We start from the raw sequence: 22,820 nt of genomic DNA, 5'->3' as shown, positions 1-22,820 counted from the left end.
CGTGCAAGCACTGACGACAATTTATTCGGCATGGGAAAATGACTGAATTTGAAGCTTTGACCTGTATTGTCGAAAATTTGAGTGTCTTTCGTTTGAAATATTAAAATAAGTAAAAAATTCATTAGTGTAAAGAATTAACTTATTTGTTATTTTCTGCTTAAGGCCGACGGTCCTTTGGCTGTGTAAACAATTTATGGTCGTAAGTCAATGCAATCAAAAGATGCGTCCATTCATGTCACATATTTTGATACAAACTCACTCCTCAAAACCTATAGGGTACCGCCCCCTGACTTAGAATTATGAAATGTGCTAAGGAACAAGGTTTCACAGTAGAAGTAAGGGAAAAAATCGGAAACATTATATTGGAACTGATCTCGAAAGCACTGAAATACCCGGGAACGGTATCTTGCCAATACCGATTTCAGTACCAGGCAAAAATCGTCGAGATTCTTGATTCCCAAGTGAGACGAACTATCTATATAAATAATTAAGTTTGTACGGAGTCCTCGGTGCGCAAGTCCTACAAACACTCAGCAAAATTTTAATTTAACTAAGTTTTTCCTTATTTCACCTTGATCAGTCAAACTTAAATCAAACTTTTAGGTATTCGTAATTTTTGCGACGTCTCTTGAATTTCGAGCTATCGAGAGCCGACTGCACGCCTTATTTCTATTCTGACTATGCAACTGCGTGGAATCGACGCGCAGGTCGCCGAAGTGGCGTCAGATTGAAAGACCTGCACCAGGCGAACGGTCTACCCGACGGGAGGCCCTAGCCACACGACATTTCCAACTGCGTGGATATAAAAGTACAGACACGTGCCCAGGGTAGAAAAGCACGATTTCTGTACTAGATATACACTGAAGCGCCAAGGAAACTGGTATAGGTATGCGTATTCAAATACGGAGGTACGTAAACAGGCAGAATACGGCGCTGCGGTCGGTAACGCCTACGTAAGACAAGTGTCTGGTGCAGTTGTTACATCGGTTACTGCTGCTACAACGGCATGTTATCTAGTTTTAAGTGAGTTTCAACGTGGTGTTATATTCGGCGCACGAGCGATGGGACACAGCATCTCCGAGGTACCGACGAACTGGGGATTTTCCCGTACAACTATTTCACGAGTGTACCGTGAATATCAGGAATATGGTAAAACATCAAGTCTCCGACATCGCTGCTGCCGTAAAAAGATCCTGCACGAACGGGACCAACGATGACTAAAGAGAAACATTCAACGTTACAGAAGTGAAACCTTTCCGCAAATTGCTACAGATTTCAATGCTGGGCCATCGACAAATGTCAGCAACCGAACCTTTCTACGAAATATCATCGATACAGGCTTTCGGAGCCGAAGGTCCAAGCGTGTACATTTGATGACTGCACGACACAAAGTTTTACGCCTGACCTGGAGGAGGAGATTAGTGTTTAACGTCCCGTCGCCAACGAGGTCATTAGAGACGGAGCACAAGCTCGGGTGAGGGAAGTTTGGGGAAGGAAATCGGCCGTGCCCTTTCAAAGGAACCATCCCGGCATTTGCCTGAAGTGATTTAGGGAAATCACGGAAAACCTAAATCGGGATGGCCGGAGACGGGATTGAACCGTCGTCCTCCCGAATGCGAGTCCAGTGCGCTAACCACTGCGCCACCTCGCTCGGTGCCTAGCCTGGGCCCGTCAACACAGACATTGGACTGTTGATGACTGGAAACATGTTGCCTGGTCGGACGAGTCTCGTTTCAAATTGTGTCGAGCGGATGGACGTGCACGGATATGGAATCGATAGATCCTGCATGTCAGCAGAAGCTGTTCAAGCTGGTGGACGCTCTGTAATGATGTGGGACGTGTGCAGTTGGAGTGTTATGGGACCCCTGATACACTGTCAGGTGACACGTACGTAAGCATCCTGTCTGATCACCTGCATCCATTCATGTCCATTGTGCATTCCGACGAGCTTGAGCAATTCCAGCAGGACAATGCGACACCCCACACAACCAGAATTGCTATAGAGTGGCTACACTCTTCTGGGTTTCAACACTTCCATTGGCTACCAAGTTCCCCAGATATGAACATTATTAAGCATATATGGGATGTCGTGCAACATGCTATTCAGAAGAGATTTTCGCTCCCTCGTATTCTTACCGATTTATGGACAGCCCTGCATGATTCATGGTGTCAGTTACATCCAGCACTACTTCAGACATTAGTCGAGTCCATGTCATGTCGTGTTGCGGTACTCCTGCGCGGCCCTACACAAAATAAGGCAGGTGTACCAGTTTCCTCGGCTCTTTAGTGTATAGAGATGATTCGAGCATTGCCGAATCCAAGGCTCCAAGGCGAAAAAAAAAAACACCTAGATCAATCAAGTGACTGAAGCAGCTGTTTCTATGGAAACTCTATTAAGTTATTACACGAATTTCAGAGATATTTCAGTTGTTGCCCAATTGCGGAGAACCATTAACATCGAGCCACTCGTAAGAGAAAATTAGCACGACGGTTTCGAGTGGCGGTTAGAGTGGGACGTGAGAGGCAGCATTTAATTTGGGGGCCACATGCAGGACCAGAGGGTACCGAGGGCAGCAGGCAGCACCGGTGGTGCGCGCCGGTCGGGGGCCTCTGCGGTTCAAGGCCGCGGCGGGCAGGCGATGACCGCTGCTGCGGACGCCATCGGCAATCAGCCGGCCGCAGCCGCCGGGCTGCCGGCACAAAGGAGTCGCAGGAGCCGCTGCTGGTGATGCTGCTCAGCCCCAGTGGTCGATCACCGCCAGCCGGTCCCAAACAGCTAACGCACTACTCCCTCCTTCGTTAAAGAGGTGCGCCCTTCTACCGAACTGGATACGTTAGAATGAAAGGAAGGAAAAGTAATGGAACAGGAGCTTGGAATCGAGAAGGATAAGACAGAAAGCGTGTCGTGATTGTTTGCTAAGGAGCCATTCTGGCATTTTCATGCTTTTAGAAGACCACGGGTGAGCTAAATGCAGCCGGCCGCTGTGGCCGCGCGGTTCTAGGCTTGTCAATCCGGAACCGTGCTACTGCTACGGTCGCAGGTTCGAATCCTGCGTCGGGCATGGGTGTGTGTCATGTCCTTACATTAGTTAGGTTTAAGTAGTTCTATGTCTAGGAGACTGATGACCTCAGATGTTAAGTCCCATAGTGCTCAGAGCCATTTGAACCATCTACATGTGGATCGCCGGAGAGAGCTGTAGAATCCGTCTCTGCCAAATACATTTTTTATTGGAACGTCAGCTCTCGGGATTCCAGGAATGACCCTGTCTGTTGTTCACTACACCCTTCTTAAAACTTGGCGGGAGATTAAAATTGTGTGGTGGACTGGGACTAGGCTAGCGATGTGGTAGAACAACTTCTACGAAATTTGGAAAACTGGAGCGTGATACTTCTGCTAATAAAGCTGTGAGGTTGTGGGTCGTGCATGGAGAGCTCAGTCTGTATAGAATTTGCCTGTGAAAGGTAAAGGTTCGAGTTCCAGTACACAGGAGGAGGAGGAGAGTAGTGTATAACGTCCCGTCGACAACGAGGTCGTTAGAGACGGAGTGCAAGCTCGGGTTAAGGAAGGATGGGGAAGGAAATCGGCCGTGCCCTTTCCAAGGGACTATCCCGGCATTTGTCTGAAACGATTTAGGGAAATCACGGAAAAGCTAAATCAGGATGGTCGGTGACGGGATTGAACCGTCGTCCTCCCGAATGCGAGTCCAGTGTGCGAACCACTGCGTCACCTCGCTCGGTTCCCAGTACACACTCCGCTGCACAGTGAAATTTCATACTGGGAACGTCTTTATTGTTGAGTTTTCTACAGAAGAATTCAACATTTCTGGGACGATCTCTAAAGGTATGACACGCCACATGACCAAACACATGCGTAATATTTGAAAAACGTCATGATTATCGCCATGTGCTGCTGATGAAATTTCTTTATGTGTGAAACCAGTTTGGGTCCGCAAACCATCATCAGGTTCATAAAAGCATGTACAATATTAGAAATTATAAAATCAATGGCGTCAGATAATACAACCCACGAATTCAGCCGGCCGCGGTGGTCTCGCGGTTCTAGGCGCGCAGTCCGGAACCGTGCGACTGCTACGGTCGCAGGTTCGAATCCTGCCTCGGGTATGGATGTGTGTGATGTTCTTAGGTTAGTCAGGTTTAAGTAGTTCTAAGTTCTAGGGGACTAATGACCACAGCAGTTGAGTCCCATAGTGCTCAGAGCCATTTGAACCATTTTTGAACCACGAATTCATCACTGTTGTCACAAGGTAATATAAATTACATCATCAATCATAAACTTTTCCAGGTAGTGACCTTATTCATGCTGCTTCAACAGTCAGCATGAGCGGCCGGAAAGGCTGGGTTTTACAAGACCCCTGCAACTGTGGCCTTTCATAGATCGGGCAGAGAGCATGAGAGATTAAAAAAAAATGGTTCATATGGCTCTGACCACTATGGACTTTACTTCTGCTAAGGTCATCAGTCCCCTAGAACTTAGAACTACTTAAACCTAACTAACCTTAGGACATCACACACATCCATGCCCGGGGCAGGAGTCGAACCTGCAACCGTAGCGGTCGCGTGGCTCCAGACTGTAGGGCCTAGAACCGCTCGGCCACCCCGGCCGGCTGAGAGCTGCACGGAACATCAAAGTTAAACCGGCTCTTACAGCTCAACAAGCTGGCAGTAGCAGAGCACTGAACCTATCCTGGCCAGTCTATGCTATACGACAATGTCGAAATTCTAACTTCGACTTCATGGTTCTGAGACCCGGTGGTGAAGGGTGCGGTGGACATTCGTTCAGCGGATTTAACGGAGATAACAGTTTTAATCCAGACAATCCATAAAACCTGTCGCTTTCTTTCATCAGCTCGAAAAGACGTCGCTACTGTGCATCTCTTAATGATGTATCGATATACTAGCATGTTTCCAGGGTCCAATTAGAGATTCAGTTGGTAAAAAGCGCTGCAACGTATCATTATCTCTGGCCGGTATGTGTTCTGTGACAGCAAACGGAGTGACGGGTCTTTGATGTAACGAATGTGAGTGTTACAGACCGGCAGGTCACTCAGAAGCTGACGGAAGATGCACTGCCGAATAATAGCTGAAATGAAATTTCTGCACACGCTAAATCTAATTGAACAGCTAGTACGAATTTAAACTGTCACGGCAGCGGATGTTTCTAACGAACAATTCTGTTATTCGCTTAACAGCTGCACACCTGTGGGTTACCGTGCAGTACTTCTGGACGGCGGCAGGTGAAGGCGATCTCTTGTGCAGGGAGAGAGAGGAGACAGGCGGCTGGCTGACCCGAAGGCGAAACCTGAGCCCCGAGCGCCGGAGCTGTCTCCTGGTCTGCGGTCGCCGAGGAAACCGGGTCCCAGGCTGCGGCCGCGACACACCCGATAGCCGGGGGCGCGTTCGCACGCTGTCACCGCACCACACGCCTACCTGCACGGCCGATCTCTCCTCCACACACGGGCCTCTGGCAGCTTTCTTATTATACACCAGGCGCAGTGCACTACGGTCACTCTGATGATCGAGAACTAGCGAGAGTTTTACGACTTTACATGCTGCCACACTTCATCTGCAGCACTAAGTCCTAGACGCATTCAGAGTGGAGGGGGGGGGGGGGGGGGAGGAAGGCCAGGCCTTGAACTCCCTCGGCCATCGGCCATCCTTGTTTAGGATTCCCATGGTTTGCCTAAACGGACTCCGAGAAAGATGAGGTGGCCAAATTCCTTCTCTATCTTTGCCTTACTCACGCTTTCAGTCCTTACAGTGATCCGTATTGAAGAATGGAAAAGAAAATTGACGATGTGTTAGATGACGAACAGTATCACTTTAATAAAGGCCATTCTGACGTCGCGGTTGATAATGGTAACAAATCCAAAGAAAAATCAAGACACGTTCATAGGATTTGTAGACCTGGAAAAAGCGTTCGACAATGTAAGACGATGCAAGACGTACGAAATTCTGAGAAAAATAGGCGTAAGCTATAGGAAGACACGGGTAATATACACTACTGGCCATAAAAATTGCTACACAAAGAAGAAATGCAGATGATAAACGGGTATTCATTGGACAAATATATTATACTAGAACTGACATGTCATTGCATTTTCACGCAATTTGGGTGCATAGATCCTGAGAAATCAGTACCCAGAATAACCACTTCTGGCCGTAATAACGGACTTGATACGCCTGGGCATTGAGTCAAACAGAGCTTGGATGGTGTGTACAGGTACAGCTGCCCATTTAGCTTCAACACGATACCACAGTTCATCAAGAGTAGTGACTGGTGTATTGTGACTGGCCAGTTGCTCGGCCACCATTGACCAGACGTTTTCAATTGGTGAGAGATCTGGAGAATGTGCTGACCAGGGCAGCTGTCGAATATTTTCTGTATCCAGAAAGGCCCGTACAGGACCTGCAACATGCGGTCGTGCATTATCCTGCTGAGATGTAGTGTTTCGCAGGGATCGACTGAAGGGTAGAGCCACGGGTCGTAACACATCTGAAATGTAACGTCCACTGTTCAAAGTGCCGTCAATGCGAACAAGAGGTGACCGAGACGTGCAACCAATGGCACCCCATACCCTCAAGCCGGGCGATGTATGGCGATGACGAATACACGCTTCCAATGTGCGTTCACCGCGATGTCACCAAACACGGATGGGACCATCATGATGCTGTAAACAGAACCTGAATTCACCCGAAAAAATGTCGTTTTGCCATTCGTGCACCCAAGTTCGTCGTTGAGTACACCATCGCAGGCGCTGTGATGCAGCGTCAAAGGTAACCGCAGCCATGATCTCCGAGCTGATAGTCCATGCTGCTGCAAACGTCGTCGAACTGTTCGTGCAGATGGTTGTTGTCTTGCAAACGTCTCCATCTGTTGACTCAAGGATCTAGAGGTGGCTGCCCGATCCGTTACAGCCATGCGGATAAGATGCCTGTCATCTCGACTGCTAGTGATACGAGGCCGTTGGGATCCAGCACGGCGTTCCGTATTACGCTCCTGTACCCACCGATTCCATATTCTGCTAACAGCATTGAATCTCGACCAATGCGAGCAGCAATATCGCGATACGATAAACCGCAATCGCGATACGCTACAATCCGACCTTTATCAAAGTCGGAAACGTGATGGTACGCATTTCTCCTCCTTACACGAGGCATCACAACAACGTTTCACCAGGCAACGCCGATCTACTGCTGTTTGTGTATGAGAAATCGGTTGGAAACTTTCCTCATGTCAGCACGTTGAAGGTGTTGCCACAGGCGCCAACCTTGTGTGAATACTCTGAAAAGCTAATCATTTGCATTTCACAGCATCTTCTTCCTGTTGGTTAAATTTCGCGTCTGTAGCTCGTCATCTTCGTGGTGTAGCAATTTAATGGCCAGTAGTGTACAATATGCACAAGAGCCAGGAGGTAATGATAAGAGTTGAGGACCAAGAACGAAGTGCTGGGAGTATAAAGGGTTTAAGACAGGGATCCAGTCTTTCGCACCTACAGTTCAATCTTTAAGTCGAAGAAGCAATGATGGAAATAAAAGAAAGATTTAGGGGTGGATTTAAATTCAAGGTGAAAGCATATCAATGATACGATTCGCTGATGACATGGCTATCCTGAGACAATGTGAGAAAGAATCCCATGATGTGCTGAATGGAATGAACAGTCCAATGAGTACAGAATATGGATTGAGAGTGAATAGAAGAAACACGAAAGTAATGAGAAGTAGCACAAATGAGGACAGCGAAAACTTAACATCAGGATTGATGACGACGAAGTAAATGGAGTTAAGGAATTCTGCTACCTAGGCAGCAAAATAACCAATGACGGATGGAGCAAGGAGGACATCAAAAGCAGACTAGCACTGGCAAAAAGGGCATTGAAGTCTACTAGTATCAAACATAGACCTTGGTTTGAGGAAGAAATTATTTCTGAGAATGTACGTTTGGAGCACAGCACTGTATGGTAGTGAAACATGGACTATGGAGAAAGTAGAACAGAAGAGAACCTAAGCATTTGAGATGTGATGCTACAGATGAATGTTGAAAATTAGTTGGACTGGTAAGGTAATGAATGAAGAGCTTCTGAGCGGAATCGGAGAGGAAAGGAAAATGTGGAAAACATTGACAAGCAGAAGGGACAGGATGATGAGACATCTGTTAAGACATCAGGGAATGACTTCCATGGTACTAGATGGAGCTGAAGAGGGCAAAAACTGTAGAGGAAGACAGAGACTGGAATACATATAGCAAACAACTGAGGTTGAAAGTGTTACTCTGTGATGAAGAGGTTGACAGAGGAGATGAATTCGTGGCGGGCCACATCGAAACAATCAGAAGACTGATGACTGAAAAAAAAAAACTGTCACTGTCTATACAATGCATGGCTATACGAACTACTTCTGGAGGAAGGCGGGAGGGGGTGGGGGTTAGAGTATTCATATTCTCTTACTGCTCCCTCCCCCCTCCCCCCAACCCGGCCCCTCTCACTGCAAATATTACTTGCCGTCATCCACTTTTTTATCATGCCACAGACGCCTACGACTCTAAATTCGGTTCTTTGCATTACTGTTCACCCTGTGTAGGACGGTCTCTGCTGTACTCAAGTTCTGGGATTTTTTTCTCTATGTTAACTCTGCCGCCGGATGCCCTTCCTGTCGCATCAGTCTTGACTTACCTGAAGAAGGGCTGCCGTGAGCGCCACCTGTCTTGAATCGCGTTAAGATTGTTCTCTGTGTGATAGTACGCATTTTAACTTCAGAATGATAGTTGCAGTGTGCAGCGGACTCCTGGTCTACCACATAGTTTTAATCTGCCACGAAGTTTTGTGTTCCAACTGTTTATCTGAAGCGGACACTGGAGACTGGTCAGCATTTACCTAAACGAGTGTGGAAAACCACCTAACAATCGTAGGCACACCAGTGTAACGGCAACGGTCGTTAACCCACCACGTGGATTCTATTTGGTTGAAGCACAACTCCCCGTCTCGCAAACTAGGCCGCAGTACGTTACACTATACGAGCAGTTGCTATCTTGTTAATAATGATAAAAACAAGACATTAAAAAATAATTTAATAATAATAATATGTTTTCGTCATTACTTAGTACATCGCTTTACCATAATATCTGCCGGCCGTGGTGGCCGAGCGGTTCTAGGCGCTACAGTCTGGAACCGCGCGACCGCTAAGGTCGCAGGTTCGAATCTTACCTCGAGCATGGATGTGTGTGATGTCCTTAGGTTAGTTAGGTTTAGGTAGTTCTAAGTTCTAGGGGACTGATGACCACAGCAGTTAGGTCCCATAGTGCTCAGAGGCATTTTGAACCATAACATCTACGAAACTGAAATTCAGAGAAATGTTGCATTTGAACAGCTTTCAGTTGACAAAATAAAACAGTCAGCCAGTTGCCAGACGATTGGTTGTTGTTTATTTTGTCAATTGACGGTACTCATGTGACATCCTGTTCCAAAAATTATGTAGTTGTCATTAATTCCACTGCCCAAACACTATCAACTGTAGATCCATCCTCATACATTTCCTTGCGTATTTTCTTATAAACACATCATTTCATCTCACTCTACAATGATTGTCCTACCAACACAGATTCTCCACTAAGAATATCATGTCCATACACTTCCCTGTCCACTCGCTAACTGCTAGTCCGTCCAACGACAGAATCTATGGCCGAGGGCGCACAGCGCTGTCGGCGATTTTAACAGTCTATAGCGCTGCCAACATACAAACAGGCTACTTACATCCTGTAAGGTGGAGGGAAAGGGTGGGTTTTAAATATGCCCTAGCTATGTGTGTCTCTTCCAGATATTTCGGACTGTAACTAGGGAGTGTATACTTGAATCAGTCATAAAATATCGCAAGTTCCCTGCGTGGGGCATATTTAGAAAAAAAAGCGGCTGAAGAAAATTCTCACTTCACAGGAAAAGGAGATGAATTTTTAAGCGACAAGCTTCGAAAACATAGAAAATACATTTTCTCATGAGAAGAGAATGTGTCATGTAATCAACAGAAGAACTATGACAACAAACTCTAGCAATTTCGGTGACGCCACATTTTAGCGGATGTAAAATCAAAGTGTGCAGTCACCACCATCAGTGTTTCACTTAGCATTTTGACTGTGGACACACGTCAGAAAACTACGGCTATGTGGGCGCACAAAAGGGGGAGGGAGGAGGAAACGGTTATCCTTTTTTACGTGGTTTCCGCCTACGTTAGGGATGTCAGTCCGTGTGTCGTTTTATTCTTTAGTGGACAATCTTCCCCTTTACCTCTTTCCCTACCCAACTTCCAGTGGTCCGTCGAGTTATACATGTGAATATACGCATCGTTTCAGATTTGTTGCCGATGGCAGGTTCGGTCAGCCTGGCAAGGTACGCCTTTACCTGGCAAGAGTGGCACGGGCCACATCGTACGCCAAGCCACTTGAAGACTCCTCACACAACCAGCTGAAAAGTATCCCGTGTAGAATTTAGCTTGTAATTTATACAATTCTTTGCCATTTTGGAAATTGTTAGCTCCGACACTAATTAATTCTCCAGAAGCTAGCTGTAAAAATTAGTAATTGATGTATAAACAGTACTAGCGAAATCTGAAAGGAGTTGGGAGGAACTTCTCCAGGCCCTTCTTGAATCCGCACCTGGTCTATAATAAGATAAATTATTTATATGCCAGCGTGGTGCCTACTCTTTCGGACATAGAGCAAGACTGCGGATATGTGGCTCTAGGCGAGAATGTGGGTCGGCCGTACATTTGCGATAAACACTGGGTCCGTGATGCACGCAACTGCCTATTAAGCGGGGGATCCTTGGTTCCAGCCCCGGTCTGGCACGCATTTTCACCTGTCGCCGCTGATTTCACATAAAGCCCCTATGCAGGTGATATAAATAGTTCCTTTCCTTTACTTTCTTTTCTCCCCCGTCCTCTTCCAATTTACATCAGATAAATTATTACCTTCCTACTTTTTTTCACTTCTAATGTGCTTGTTATCGATAGTATGCTAAATTCTGACCTTCGTTCCTTTCTTTGTTTGCCAGCAGCAGCCATCAACAATGTCGACAAGCTTAGCGCACCCACAGAGAGCATTAGGCTATCCGTTTTGTTTCTGATGCCCTGTTCTGAAATGAGAGGTAAAGCGAGTGGCTGGTACCGGAAACCATCACCCATAATCTGATACGTAAATCTGAGTGCAGATACAGAATCGCGTGTATTCCATTCCCAATGAGAAATGCAGAAATACACTCCTTGCCCTTGCCAGCAGCGACGTAAACGGATGAATATTAACTAGCGACTAGTTTTGCATGGTGACGCATCGGACTGGCGGATTCTCGGTCATTGGGACTTCAGGACTACTAGAGGCGATGACATCACTCTGTGTAGAAACAGCAGTGTTGTACTCTTCTTGCTCACAGGCGTACTTGCGTAACGAGGTGTCGAACCGAGGCGTGGCATGAGAAAATGTTTTGTCTACGGTTTCGAAGCTTGTCGCTTAAATATTCATCTCCTTTTCCTGTGAAGTGAGAATTTTCTTCAGCCGCTTTTTTTTTCTAAATATCCCCCACGTAGGGAACTTAAGATATTTTATGATCGATTCAAGTGTACAAACCCCAGTTACAGTCCGAAATATTTGGAAGAGACACACACCGCGAGGGCATATTTAAAGGCCACACCATGCCCGATTTGGGATTCGAGCCCCTTCCCTCCGCCTTACAGGATATAAGTAACCTATCTGTATGTTGGCAGCGCTATAGACTGTGTTAAAATCGCCGACAGCGCTCTGCACCCTCGGCAAGAGATTCTGTCGTTGGACGGACTGGCAGTTTAGCGAGTGGATAGGGAAGTGTATGGACATGATATTCTTAGTGGAGATTCTGTGTTGGTAGGACATGCATTGTAAAGTGAGGTGAAGTGATGTGTTTACAAGAAAATACGCAAGGAAATGTTTGAGGATGGATGTATAGTTGATCATGTTTGGGCAGTGGAATTAATGACAACTACATAATTTTTGGAACTGGATGTCACTTGATCAAGGTAAAATTTTCTAAATACGTTGTTTCCTCTTCAACAAAGTCTTTCATTTGCTAACCAAATGCCTCCGAATAGTTATAGTCTACAGTGGTTAGAATCTTTTTATTTAGCTGGCTGTTGTTACTACTCGTTGTAATTGCTGTAGTTCGTGTTATGAAGATTTTCTGTGAGGTAAGTGACATATAAAAAAGAATGGGGCTTCCAATATCGGGATTCGTAATTGAAATGAGTTTAGACAATTAACAAAGTTGGAGGTATTTTTATATTTCTTTTATTTCATTTTTCATGGATTTGTATTATTGTTAGGATTTCTTGCAATTCAGGGCCATTCTTTTGTGTTAACTAAGGAAAGTCATGTTGTCAATGTATAGCTGTCAGATTGCGTTGGGATTGTATAATGTGAGTAATAAATGAATAGATTAAGTTCGAGTTGTCTTTGTCAGGGGAAATTCTGTAGGTCAGTGTTTAAAAAAAAAATTAATTTACGAAAGAGTTTCAGGGGTGTGATGCTTCCCAAAGATTGTGGCACTTAACAGCAATACTAGCGAAAACTACTCGACAGGTAAGCTTAAATGGCAAAGATAAATATGAGAGGCTGTTTATGTCTTCCATAGCCGCTAGTTCTTTTCGATTATGAAACTACCTTAAGTTGAATTATTTTTTAGTCGAAGACTTTCCTACTTTTGGGAGACACAACCATTTAGAATCGCCAAACTAGTAAAATTTTCGCTATTTGTCTACTCTTTTGGACACCATTACAACTTCAGGTCTATTACCACTTTCAAATGGTTCACTACTATCATATGCTAATTACACATATATCATGTCGTAGCAGACGTCAAGAACGTCACGTGCAACATCCCACCGTACAACGAACATCATGCCAAAGCAGTATTACATTACCCAATCAAAAACAGTCTGTCTCGCAAACCTGGCATAGTTAGAGATATATTTCATCGCTGACACTTCATACCATGCTAGCTATTAAATGTGTGCATAAGGATGCCAGGTTTGAGGCATGGACTGGTTTTAAATTGGGAGGTAATGTTGATTTTACAAATTATGACTGGCACTGCCGTGGTGTTCCCTGTATGGTGAGATGTTGCATGCGGTCTTCTTGACATGTGCTACGACATGGAATATGTCTAATTACCAAAAGATAACAATGCTTTGAAAGAGCCGATAGAGATGAAACTACGATGGTGTCTAAAAGGGAACGAAAGAACGATCAAATGACCAAAGCGATATCATTTAAAAAATTTGTTATTGCAGTTATACATACTTTCTTTACATTGATATTACTTATCTGTTGTTTGAAAAGTTTCAGTACAGATAATGACAAACTTTATAGCCGTACGTCGTTGATAAGTCATATGAAATAAGGCGTATAAATAAAACATTGATCGAGCACTAATCTTGAAGCATGAATTCAGCATCCATCGCTATTAGAGAATTATGAACTGCGGTTTGTAAACATAATCCCAAGCCGGCCGGAGTGGCCGTGCGGTTCTAGGCGCTACAGTCGGGAACCGAGCGACCGCTACGGTCGCAGGTTCGAATCCTGCCTCGGGCATGGATGTGTGTGATGTCCTTAGGTTAGTTAGGTTTAATTAGTTGTAAGTTCTAGGCAACTGATGACCTCAGAAGATAAGTCGTATAGTGCTCAGAGCCATTTGAACCATAATCCCAAAACAACTTTTGGGTGTTCCATAAATAAGCTGAGATCCGGCTTCTTCCACCTTTCCCCTCATCTGTCCAGGTCCCCCCCCCCCTCCCCACCGCCATCTGCCCATGGCTGTGGTGTGTGATGTCATCTTCGTGCCGACTTTTTAGTGCAATGTTTCCAGAGATTGTTAAGTGTAGTGCGTCTTTTCCGAAGTGTTGCGAACGGACATCGTACTGTCGCTGGGTGTGGTTTTTATATCTCTTGCGAACAGAAACCAGACTGTCGCCATGCTTTTTTAATTGTGTGTCTATTTTACCTGTCTGCTTTCTGTGTATTTTATTAGCATCGCCAACCCCTTTGTTTTATGTTTTAACTTTCCACAATTTTCCGCTGTTTTACAATATAAGTCACCGTTTTATCGCCTGCTTTTATTGTTTCTTCTTATATTTCATAAATTCTGTAGGCTGAAGACCAGCGTACTAAACTGCTGCCAGCCCGCCCCCTTCGGGGGAAATCGAAATTCAATGAAGGAAAAAAAAAAAACTTCCACCTTGTCAAGGTATGCCCCAGCAAGCAGTCTTGTGAGAAAGCTGGCAGATGTATGTGTGTGTGTGAGAGAGAGAGAGAGAGCTGGTTTCAGAAGGCTGAAGAGTGCTTTTCCGCACTGCGAACATTTAAAAACATAAGCAACGTTTGCAGTGCACTGAAGATGGGAGTGTAAGATACACTGCAACTTGCTCGAGACGTAATAAACGGAACGGGTGCCAGATACGGCTTCGACTGACGGCGAGAACAGATTCAGATCACGCAGGCGGCCGTGTGATTCCGAGACGCAGTAGGGCGGTGACGCTGGCCGAAGGCTTCCTGACCCAAGGTCGGGGGCCGGGCGAGTGCCGAGGGCAGCCGTGACCGACTTGGCCGTACTCACACTCTTGCGACACGCCGGGGGCTTGCCGAGACTCCTCTCAAAGATGACCACCTTGCATCTCAGACTCATCAGGGCGGCACCTATGATGCTCCACTTCTTGTGGCAATCCACATCTCTGAGTGATGGTACTCCCGGCAGGGAAAATTCGCTCTTTCGCAGACCTACTGAATGTTCCTTAGATTAGATTAGTACTTGTTCCATAGATCATGAAGACGAAACCTCGTAATGATATGGAACGTGTCAGGTTAATAAAAGGTGTCTATACAAGATATTACATTACACAAAATATTACATGACACTCAATATTTTTAATTTTTTTTGTGGGTGTTGGGGAAATTACCCACTTACTATATCCAAAAATTCATCTAATGAGTAGAAGGACTTGTCATTAAGAAATTCTTTTAATTTCCTTTTAAATGCTATATGGCTATCTGTCAGACTTTTGATGCTATTAGGTAAGTGACCAAAGACTTTTGTGGCAGCATAATTTACCCCCTTCTGAGCCAAAGTTAGATTTAACCTTGAGTAGTGAAGATCATCCTTTCTCCTAGTGTTGTAGCCATGTACACTGCTATTACTTTTGAATTCGTTCGGATTGCTAATAACAAATTTCATAAGTGAATATATATATTGTGAAGCTACAGTGAAGATTTCTAGCTCTTTAAATAAGTGTCTGCAGGATGATCTTGGATGAGCTCCAGCAATTATTCTGATTGCACGCTTTTGTGCAATGAACACTCTTTTACTCAATGATGAGTTACCCCACAATATGATGCCATACGAAAGAAGAGAATGAAAATAGGCGTGGTAAGCTAATTTACTCAGATGTATATCTCCAAAATTTGCAATGACGCTAATAGCATAAGTAGCTGAACTCAAACGTTTCAGCAGACCCTCAGTGTGTTTTTTCCAGTTCAACCCCTCATCAATGCATACACCTAGAAATTTTGAATATTCTACCTTAGCTTCCGATTTCTGATCAAAGTGTATATTTATTAATGGTGTCACTCCATTTACTGTGTGGAACTGTATATTCTGTGTTTTGTCAAAGTTTAATGAGAGCCCATTTGCAGAGAACCACTTAATGATTTTCTGAAAAACATCGTTTACAATTTCACCAGTTAATTCTTGTCTGTTGGGTGTGATAGCGATACTTGTATCATCGTCAAAAAGGACCAGCTTTGCATCTTCGTGAATATAGAATGGAAAGTCATTAATATATATTAAGAGCAGCAGAGTACCCAAGACCGAACCTTGCGGCACCCCATCCTAGACAACCGAAAACTCGCTACTTTTACTTGTTTCTTTCCGGAATCTAAACTTTAGGAGCTGAAATCATTAAGCAGTTCTATAGTTCCTCATTTACGAATGAGGCAACAGTGATTAATCCTCTATAGTCCTAGACACACAGAGCGGTGGTCGGCATACTGGTATCCCATTCAGGAGGACGAACGTTCAAATCTTGTCATCCAGATTAGGGTTTCCCGTAATTTCCCTAAATCGCTTAATACAAATGCCGGGATGGTTCCGTTCAAAAGAGTACGGCTGATATCCCTCCCCCTCCTTCTACCTTTGTCTAATCTGAGCTGTTGCTCCATCGCTAACGATCTCGTTGTCGACGGGACGTCAAGTTCTAAACATCTTGGGTATCAGAAGACCGCTTCAGCTGTATCTCGTCCTTTATTTTTGTATCACTACCAATTTCATGGCACCAAAAGCCACATCTTCAAGTGAACATTTGTATCACAATAAATCGGAAAAAACTGCAGTCCTGAGATATCCACTGATACGATAATTTCCTAAAATTATTTAAAGGGTTTTCAAATTTCTCTAAAAACTATTAAAAACTTTTACATGAGAAAATTAAATATTTGTACCATAGTGATTCACTGGTAAGAAGAAAAAAAAATAAAAACTATTAAGACCCAATTTGTGGCTAGCATGAAAAACCAGGAAATGATTGCAACAAAATGGAGGGATGTCCTAACTGTCAGTAAAGCTAACTGGCGGAAAAGTGGCTCGTGAGTACTGCACTTACCGCCTCACTGGTCTGTAAGCAATCGCTAACAGGGGACGCGGCAGCTGACGGTAAGAAGTAAAAAGTACAAAAAATACAGCGAGAAAGTGCGAAGTTACGAGTTTTCTAGCTCTAAAGTTTTAGTTTCGTGAATACAAATACTTTAATTTCCTCATGTAAAAGTTTTTAAAAGTTTTTAAAAAAATTAAACACCTTAAAATCATTTTAGAAAAATTATCATATCACGTTTATTGTTATACGGATGTTCACCTGAAGATGTGGCCTTTAGTGTCATGAAATCGGTAGTGATCTAAAAATAAAGGATTAAATACAGCTGAAGCAGTTTATTAAAACCCAAGGTGAATACTCACAGCTATGGTTGCCCTACGCACAAGGTTGTCTGCGTTAAACTCTTAGCTTCATTTCTCTCTCTCTCTCTCCCTCTCTCTCTCTCTCTTTTTTTTTTTTTTTTTTTTTTTTTTTTTTTTGTGGTCCAGGAGAACTTGCACTCCATGACAACGCACATACGGCAACGGATCGTTTCGAAATATGTTGTGGAACGAATGAACAGCACAGTAAACATTTGTATGCCGTAAGTGAATACGATTTATTGAGAGCGGAGACGAAATACTTGCGTGACCGTAATAATGCCGTCGTCTGGTTCCGTTTATGCATCTGTTGACGAAGCGGTGGGAGAAGATCGAGAGGCGGGGTGAAGGATATTATAAAAAATGCTAAGCGAATCATAAGTACCTATTCAACATAACTTTCAAGTAATCTAATTAAGAGAGATTCTGGTAATCTGTATGTTGTTGGACAGCAGGCTGGCACAGAATATTAGCACAAAGAGATTTGTTCAGAAGTAATAGATACAACTTTTATTTTTTAAATTCGTGGTTATTAATAATTTGACCTTGTTTTAAAAAAGCCTGTTTCGTTTTCTGAGTCTTGTTATAGCGCTGCCTCCATCTTAAGACATGATTCACATTGTTAGCTTCGGAACAAGGGCGCAACATAGCTCCTCACGGAAAGAGCCACATTGATAATGGATTCCGACAGCTAACGTACCGGTAAACTCTAATAAAGTGATAGGAAGAAGGCCAATTATAACCAGCAGAGGTGAACTTAAAAAGTCTCTAAAATTCTGTAAGAGTGTATCAGTGTGAGGTGGCGTAGTCGTTAAGGCACTGGACTCGCATATATTAGGGGCAGCGTCCAAATCCACATCTCCTTTTATGGGTTTCTAGTGGCTTCACTACGTAACGGATGGCGAGTACCAGCAAGGTGTACTTTTGTGTATGACACGACCGCTTGCCTGCCCTATCCATTCTCCATAGGAGCTCGCAGCTCTTCTTGTTTTCTTTGATAACGATTTTTAGTAGGGAAAGAGGCGGATTCCCTTCGAGGCCCAGATAAAGCATCCAATCCATGCGAAACTGTCGAATCAAACATTTTAACTTTTCAATCTGTAAGAATGCAATGGAGAGATGCCGACCAATAAACAAACGATCAGGACCTTAAGGCACTTACAATGGTGAAACATGACTGCGCGAATATTCATAAGAATACGTAATTTAGAAACGATTATTTCACAAAAGACATTTTCCCACAAATCAGAAAACCGAAAATGATGGAAAAGGACAACTGGCTGACTTGTGGTAATAATACCATGAAGCTAAGATCATATTCAACAAATATACTCTCGATTTAGGACATCTGGATTTTGTTTTATCTGAATACAGGACAGTATAATACACTCCTGGAAATTGAAAAAAGAACACCGTGAATTCATTGTCCCAGGAAGGGGAAACTTTATTGACACATTCCTGGGGTCAGATACATCACATGATCACACTGACAGAACCACAGGCACATAGACACAGGCAACAGAGCATGCACAATGTCGGCACTAGTACAGTGTATATCCACCTTTCGCAGCAATGCAGGCTGCTATTCTCCCATGGAGACGATCGTAGAGATGCTGGATGTAGTCCTGTGGAACGGCTTGCCATGCCATTTCCACCTGGCGCCTCAGTTGGACCAGCGTTCGTGCTGGACGTGCAGACCGCGTGAGACGACGCTTCATCCAGTCCCAAACATGCTCAATGGGGGACAGATCCGGAGATCTTGCTGGCCAGGGTAGTTGACTTACACCTTCTAGAGCACGTTGGGTGGCACGGGATACATGCGGACGTGCATTGTCCTGTTGGAACAGCAAGTTCCCTTGCCGGTCTAGGAATCGTAGAACGATGGGTTCGATGACGGTTTGGATGTACCGTGCACTATTCAGTGTCCCCTCGACGATCACCAGTGGTGTACGGCCAGTGTAGGAGATCGCTCCCCACACCATGATGCCGGGTGTTGGCCCTGTGTGCCTCGGTCGTATGCAGTCCTGATTGTGGCGCTCACCTGCACGGCGCCAAACACGCATACGACCATCATTGGCACCAAGGCAGAAGCGACTCTCATCGCTGAAGACGACACGTCTCCATTCGTCCCTCCATTCACGCCTGTCGCGACACCACTGGAGGCGGGCTGCACGATGTTAGGGCGTGAGCGGAAGACGGCCTAACGGTGTGCGGGACCGTAGCCCAGCTTCATGGAGACGGTTGCGAATGGTCCTCGCCGATACACCAGGAGCAACAGTGTCCCTAATTTGCTGGGAAGTGGCGGTGCGGTCCCCTACGGCACTGCGTAGGATCCTACGGTCTTGGCGTGCATCCGTGCGTCGCTGCGGTCCGGTCCCAGGTCGACGGGCACGTGCACCTTCCGCCGACCACTGGCGACAACATCGATGTACTGTGGAGACCTCACGCCCCACGTGTTGAGCAATTCGGCGGTACGTCCACCCGGCCTCCCGCATGCCCACTATACGCCCTCGCTCAAAGTCCGTCAACTGCACATACGGTTCACGTCCACGCTGTCGCGGCATGCTACCAGTGTTAAAGACTGCGATGGAGCTCCGTATGCCACGGCAAACTGGCTGACACTGACGGCGGCGGTGCACAAATGCTGCGCCAACACCGCGGCTCCTGGTGTGTCCGCTGTGCCGTGCGTGTGATCATTGCTTGTACAGCCCTCTCGCAGTGTCCGGAGCAAGTATGGTGGGTCTGACACACCGGTGTCAATGTGTTCTTTTTTTCCATTTCCAGGAGTGTATATACAGGATAGTGCATTATAGTCTCATACACTCTGATGTTCTATGCTACATGGCTCAACACCTGTAACGTTCTTTGAATGGTCTCTAATGTTGATGAGTTTATCTGAATGAAAACGAAGAGAGATTGCTTCATAAGCAAAAATATCTTGACCCTACTATAAACAATAAACAATCAAAATTTAATTTCTCTTCACAAGTTACCTTACTATACACCTTCATCCATTTATCAGCCATCCACAACAAGTATATTACAAGTAACGACTAGAGAATATTAATTACGGAGGCTTTTCGAGTGAAGTTAAGGAATGGGTACAATTTCTTTCTGCATTGCTTCCTATACAAAAAAAAAAAAACCTAAGAAGCTCCTTCTGAGAGTACTTTTCTGAAAACCTAAATTATTATGAGAAAGGTACTCCTTACTTCAGAGCATCGTATTTTGTGATGCGCAATCGAGATCTTAGATAACATTTGATTCCTCACCAGATGTGTACTCCTTTTCGTGTCTTGCATTCGATTCATCTGAACCGTCGGTGGTCTTTGAAACAGGCGCGAACAACGCGAAGTTACTGCCGTTAGCGAAGTGGTCTCGTCCACTTAGCGGCGGCCCGTGAATTATCCTCTCCGATGAACACCAGGCGCTCTGTGCCGCACACACACACACACACACACAATTTTGTAGCGGCTTGTCTGCGCAGCATTACCAGAGGAGGTTGCGAGTTACTCCACATTAACTTCCAATTTCCAACAGTTAGACGAACAATTTTCCACAGCTATTCATCAAGTATATATCCGTTAGAAACTCAGGAGCCGTGAACTTCCTGAGAAAGGTACGCTCTGGTCCTCCAAAGAAGGTTACCACTTGAAAATTTACTTTCTTTGCAATATATCCTCTGATTAAATGTAAAATATTACGGAGACGTTTCAAGTAAACAAAATACAATTATAGCAGAAAAGGCTACTTTAAAGACAAATTATGCAGGAGAAGAGATTAGTTCTCGCAATATGCAATTTCCGGAGGCGATTTTCAGGCATTGAAATTGCGACTAGAGGCGACTTATATTGGTGGTACACTTAGTATACATTTAAATATCTGCACCAATAGACACAACGGAGTGTACGTCACAGTAATCATCTTCTAAATCAATACTTTCGCACAAAGCGTTCGCCGTTCCATAAATGGTCTTCAGTTACATGTCCCCTACATGAATCCACTGTTCAGTGACAATATTATTGTGTGTCAGTCTTTGTCTATCACTGGGAAACAACGCGCCGCCGGAGCTATGAAATACATAAAACAGCTGTCAAAACAGCATCGCGACATCGCTTATAGGAACACAAAACCAGAATATCTGGGACGTGTACATCGTAACAAGACCAAGATTCGAAACGCTTTGAATGACATTACTGAAGTGGACTGTGACTGGTTCCGCTGGGCAGTGTGTTCCTTTTGTACTGTTGTATTGCAGAGTTCCAGTCGATTTAAACTCCTTTCTACTGCCAATGTCCGACAGACGATATAAAAACATGAATATCATTAATCGTTTTATTGATAGAGAGACATCTGATAGCAATTACTTTATGCCTTCATAGCGATCAATGTGTAAGAAAAAAGTCCCAAAATGTTCGTATGTGTGTGAATTTCTAAAGGACCAAACTGCTGGGGTCATCGTTCCTACACTTACACACTACTTAAACTAACTTATGCTAAGAACACCACACACACCCATGCCCGAGGGAGGACTCGAGTCCGCAGCTCGTGGTCGTGCGGTAGCGTTCTCGCTTCCCACGCCCGGGTTCCCGGGTTCGATTCCCGGCGGGGTCAGGGATTTTCTCTGCCTCGTAATGACTGGGTGTTGTGTGCTGTCCTTAGGTTAGTTCGGTTTAAGTAGTTCTAAGTTCTAGGGGACTGATGACCATAGATGTTAAGTCCCATCGTGCTCAGAGCGATTTGAACCATTTGGAGGACTCGAACCTCCAGCGGGTGGTTCAAAAATGGCTCTGAGCACTATGCGACTTAACTTCTGAGGTCATTAGTCGCCTAGAACTTAGAACTAATTAAACCTAACTAACCTAAGGACATCGCCGGCCGGAGTGGCCGAGCGGTTAAAGGCGCTACAGTCTGGAACCGCACGACCGCTACGGTCGCAGGTTCGAATCCTGCCTCGGGCATGGATGTGTGTGATGTCCTTAGGTTAGTTAGGTTTCAGTAGTTCTAAGTTCTAGGGGACTTATGACCACAGCAGTGCTCAGAGCCATTTGAACCATTAACCTAAGGACGTCACACACATCCATGCCCGAGGCAGGATTCGAACCTGCGACTGTAGCGGTCGCTCGGCTCTAGACTGTAGGCCTAGAACCGCACCGCCACTCCGGCCGGCACCGGCGGGAGGGACCACGTAATCCGTGACATGGCGACTCTAACCGCGCGGCCACTCCACGCGGCAAACCAGACAAAAAGTAAATGTGATAAATTCTAAGATAAAAGAGATGCTGGAGATTCTGCGGGTGGAGACTTTACATCTCTATTATCCGAGGGTATGTGTGTTATTTACCGCCTACTAAAATCGACTCTGTTCTCAATGGAGCGGATTACGCATAAAGCAGTGGACACTAACGGAAAGTTTTATATACTTTCATCTTTGCTGTATCCATCAGCATCAAAGTAAGTTATCGAATGGGAATGTAATATGAGGCATAGTGCCTTGCATCGCGCGTATGTAAGTAAGCGACGAAAGCGAGCAGACAGATGAGTGTCATGGTTATCGCATGACACATGCGCTTTGATCCAGTAGCTAGCTGCAAATAGTTTCGGCTGTGGCCGAAAGGTGTCACCGTCTTGCTTACTATGAAATAGTACGTAGTTATATTTTGGAAACAAAACTAACCAATTGTGACTATTACGAGTTTCGGTAATTATTGTCAATTCTATTTGTTTACTAATGTGAATGAGGATGTGAATGTAACGTAAGATAATAAATGAAGCCCGTACAAGTTCTAA

The 22,820-nt window shown here is 44.8% G+C and overlaps 1 protein-coding gene and 1 non-coding gene across 3 annotated transcripts in view; both read right to left on the bottom strand.

Moving 5' to 3' along the window:
* Positions 1 to 22,820, bottom strand: part of LOC126237058 (annulin) — a 495,746-nt gene that overhangs the window by 131,326 nt on the left and 341,600 nt on the right. The window lies entirely within an intron of this gene.
* Positions 1,579 to 1,651, bottom strand: Trnaa-cgc (transfer RNA alanine (anticodon CGC)). The gene has a single exon. It is a non-coding gene; the product is annotated as a tRNA-Ala (tRNA).

This window comes from Schistocerca nitens, chromosome 2 (assembly GCF_023898315.1).
Source record: "Schistocerca nitens isolate TAMUIC-IGC-003100 chromosome 2, iqSchNite1.1, whole genome shotgun sequence".
NCBI lineage: Eukaryota > Metazoa > Arthropoda > Insecta > Orthoptera > Acrididae > Schistocerca > Schistocerca nitens.
The sequence above is the reverse complement of the archived record's forward strand: the minus strand, read 5'-3'. Positions and strand labels throughout refer to the sequence as shown.